The sequence below is a fragment of the Petaurus breviceps genome, unplaced genomic scaffold (genome assembly GCF_028583685.1).
Source record: "Petaurus breviceps papuanus isolate PSGF00001 unplaced genomic scaffold, PetGlider_PUasm1.0 90743, whole genome shotgun sequence".
In the NCBI taxonomy this organism is placed as follows: Eukaryota; Metazoa; Chordata; class Mammalia; order Diprotodontia; family Petauridae; genus Petaurus; species Petaurus breviceps.
Window position 1 is genome coordinate 16049045 of NW_027187332.1, and position 4221 is coordinate 16053265.

Below are 4221 nucleotides of genomic sequence, written 5' to 3' on the forward strand. Positions count from 1 at the left end.
TAACTCCAACAAAACCCTCTCTTGGAAATAGGAGACTTGTCTGAAAACCCTGCATTATAGAGATTTGAGTTGAATTACAACACATAGCTAGCTCAACGTCAGCCTAGTATTGAGCTGGTTGCTTTACTTTGCTATTATAGTAGCTCTTAAATAGAAGTGATTGATAAAAGTCACTACAAAATCCTCTCACAGGGAAAATGCTTTATGTAGACAGAGATCTAGATATCCAAGTTAAATGTTGGGTATATCCAGAAAGTCACTGGCATACTCATTTTGTGTTTACCTAGCTAGGAATAAAACATTTGATCACATAGCACAAAGCAGTCATGGTCCATCATGGATTTTTATATAAAACAAAAGTCACAAAGAGGCAACAATGTAAAGAAATAGGAAAAATTTACAAGCATCTGTTGGGGAAAAAAAGCATAATAAGGAAAAGTTAGCTTAAGTTAGCTCTTAAAGTCATTCAAAAGTATAAAGCATAGCTAAACAGTCTCTAGCCTTGGAATGTGAATCACAAATGTCTACTGAGGCATGTCTCTCCCATTTTGATCTTTCATCTCTGGCACCACCTCTCCTGTTGCTATCATTCTCTCTATAGCAACACTCTCCTTTCAGTGTCTTTCTTCTCACTCCATCTAACCTCTCTCTACTAGACCACCTCTAATTCAAAGCATTATGTGACTAATGTGAACCCTTCCAGCTCAAAAATTCACTACATTCCCAACCTCTTTCAGGGCTGTGAGAGAATACCATCCCTCCAGAACTATAGTTCCCAAGATTCTCAGCTACATTTCTCACACTTCTCCTTCTCAGTAGAGGTATCAGTCTGAATAGGTCTCTATAAAAATCAGCCTGAGCATGTCTGAATTCAAGTTACATGTTTCATTGATGACATCTTTTCTATCACTTTTCCTTAATAATTCCTCATTTGTGATATGTTGTAGCCTGCTCATATCCACCATTCATCACTCCATTGTTCTTTAGCTGTTGATGGGAGTTAGGCTGGTCAAATATTTGGAACTAATATGGTCCATTGGTAATATTGCATGCTAAGAGAGAGTTCAGCATGGGTTCATCCTCTGTTGAAGATGGACGAGCATGGAAGGCTTTAGTGGAATGACTAACCACATGGATAAACTCAAAATTTCACTGATATATTCAATAATAAGAATAGAGGAAGAGTATAACCTGCTATGGAATCTAATTTGTGAGAAGAATCTCTTCCTTCACATAATACTGTAATGGTCATGGGAATTTAAAGATCTTCCCTGCCCCTTAATAAGCCTAAGGGAATTTGAAGACCTTCTCTGCTTTGAAAATATATTCTTCCCCCTAATAGGCTGAATGTAATCACATGGAGCCTGTGGTGAGAGGAGTTTGCTGAAGGGTGGTGCAGAGCCCACAGGAAGCTGGCAGTCAGAGCCAGCTAGATGATTGGAAGGAGAGCATGCTTCTGAGGGAGACAGACTTGTTAGCAAATATTGGTCTTGTGTTGGTTTATGGGAAGGCTAAAGGACAGTGTGACTCTCTGTACTATTATGGCTTATTAACATCTTTGCTACTATAATGGAATTGGCTTGCCAGTTTTGGGATGCGGTTTTCTGGTGTCTGAATAAATGTTTTGCTTCAGTCTTCTATAGGAGAGTCTGTTGTATTTTGAAACTGAGCACAATGTCGGTATATTTATAGTGATTGTGGGATCTGTGAATATTGCATTGGTGCTACAAATACTGACCAAAGACTTCCTTGTTTGAGGAGCCCAGGTGAGGGAGGATCTTTTATTGGAATCTAACATTCAGGTAATATAACATATTAACCTTACAACATCAATTGCATGAAATATAAGTCTAAGAACTGAAGGGTGTAAAGCAGTAAACCTTGTATAAAACAAAAACAGAATCAAAACCAATACAGCAGCAAAATCTGAAGGGGTCTTAAGAGATGAGGTCTGAGACCATGCCTTAATATGTCAGTATAGAGGTAATTAACAAGTTGTTTTCCTCAACAAAGTTATCCTTCATTATATTCCTATGGTATGTGCTTATTTTTATCTCTAGTTTTACAAACTCACCTATGAATGCCCTTCATCTGAAGACCTCCCAGGATTGTGCCTTATATCTATAGCCAACTCTAATTGGGGGTCAATAGTGTCTGGAGTAGCTGTCAATCTGTAGAAGGCAGGAGTGGACTAAGAACCATAGAATTACTCTTTTGACAGGAGATTCCATGCTTAGAACAGTATGGAAGGTACAGACAAGATGAGGCCACACCTCATCATGGTGATTTTTCCCATCCAATTTCATGCACATCCTGAAATATATCCATGGCAGCTTCATGGTTTAGAATCCCTCCTTTAGAAGAAGGTGGAAAGCTCCAAGCCAGAAAACTGAGGGGAGATAATGTTAACAAAAATTTATAAATGAATCTTTTTTTGGCCTGGAAACCAGGGCACTTGTCCAGGTCATAGTCAATAGGTATGGAGTCTACTCTGTGGAAATGATGAGGTCAGTACCTGCTCCAGGCTCTTGACCCCTAGAACCATCACTGGTGAAGAGAATTGAGACATAGTGAGTTGGCATACAAAACTGAAGTAAGAGAAGCAGAACTGAGCTAATATGAAGGGGAAAACCTTACAGAAGAAGACCCAGAAGGAAAGGGACTAGAGCTCAGAAAAAGCCAAGTTGAATGAATACTCTGTATATGTAACTTGTAAATATTACTCGTTTTCACTGATTATGCATGAATGTGAGTTTTTAAGTTTCTCTTATAGTAAATTCCTTTAAAGCAAAACCTGTTCTAAAATGACTGAAAGGTCAGTAGGCTGTTGGGAATGGTTGGGGGAGGAGGAATGGTAAGAAAAACCAGGAAAATCTAGGGGAAAGATGACAGTAGGAGAAAACCAGTAAACAGCATTGGTGAGTCATGTCCTGGACTGTCTAGTATAGCAAAAGAATCTGTGCTACTGGGAGTCAGGCAGTACCTCAAGGTCAAGTAGGCCTGTGTCATTACAATCCATTGAAAATTAGAAAGCAGAGCAGACTAATTTTGAAAATTCTGGTTAATCAAGGAACCAATCATAATTATAACAACCCTTGTCAAGGCATTGACTAGCCACAAAGTATCCCCTTAGATTTATATTCTTTCCCATTTGGGGATGAAAGTAAACTAATAGAGGGTGGCTAGGTGGCAGCCCTGAAGTCAGGAGGACCTGAGTTCGAATCTGGCCTCAGACACTTAACACAAAAACTAGCCATGTGACCTTGATCAAGTCCAAGTCACTTAACCCCAATAAACCTCCAAAAAAAAAGAAAAAAAGTAAACTAACAGGAGAGTAATAAATACTTTCTTTCCTTCCCATGCTCCTTCCTTCTTTTCTCCCTCCTTATTCCCTCCCACCCTCCTTCCTTCCCTTGCCTTCATCTTCCTTCCTTTCTTCCCTTCTCCCCTCTTTCCTTCTTTCCCACCTAAATGAATGTTTCACAAGAATAATCTTTTTAATTCTCCATTCTATGCTCTTCTAACTATTCCATCATCAACTCCTTCTTCCAAACTAAATATAACTGATAACTCCAAAATGTGTTGCTTAGGTAAATAACATTTTTAACATCAAGGTTCTTTGTCACATTTCAATTTAAAGTAATAAGATGCTGCCAAAAATTTACTCTAAAGATAGTTATATTATCTCAACAGAAGATTCCACTCTTTTATCATGGGAACTGCCTAATCAAGAGTAATCATATTTTGCCTACTGCAAAAGCAAATTTGTTTGATTAGTCAAGAAAGTTTGATGTATCTTAAAGGCTAGTTCACACTAGTCCAAGTAGGCCAATTGTTCTTTTCTCTGAATCTTGAAGAATCCTTCCATTCTAAAACAATGAATGAGCTCCACAAAGTGCATGGGTAATAGAGACTAACAGAAAAAAACAGAGACTAAGACAAAAATAGAAGAGACCATTACACTGCTACTACTACTACTATCACCACTTCTACTACTACCAGCACCACCACAACCACCACTACCAATACTACTGCTGCTGCTACTACTACTGCTGCTACTGCTACTACTACTACTATCACCACTTCTACTACTACCAGCACCACCACAACCACCACTACCAATACTACTGCTGCTGCTACTACTACTGCTACTACTACTACTATCACCACTTCTACTACTACCAGCACCACCACAACCACCACTACCAATACTACTGCTGC

At 38.9% G+C, this 4221-nt stretch overlaps 1 pseudogene; it reads right to left on the minus strand.

Annotated features, from left to right (window-relative positions):
- Positions 1-3957: 3957 nt before the first annotated feature.
- LOC138145732 (salivary acidic proline-rich phosphoprotein 1/2-like) overlaps positions 3958-4221 on the minus strand; it is a 7549-nt pseudogene continuing 7285 nt past the window's right edge.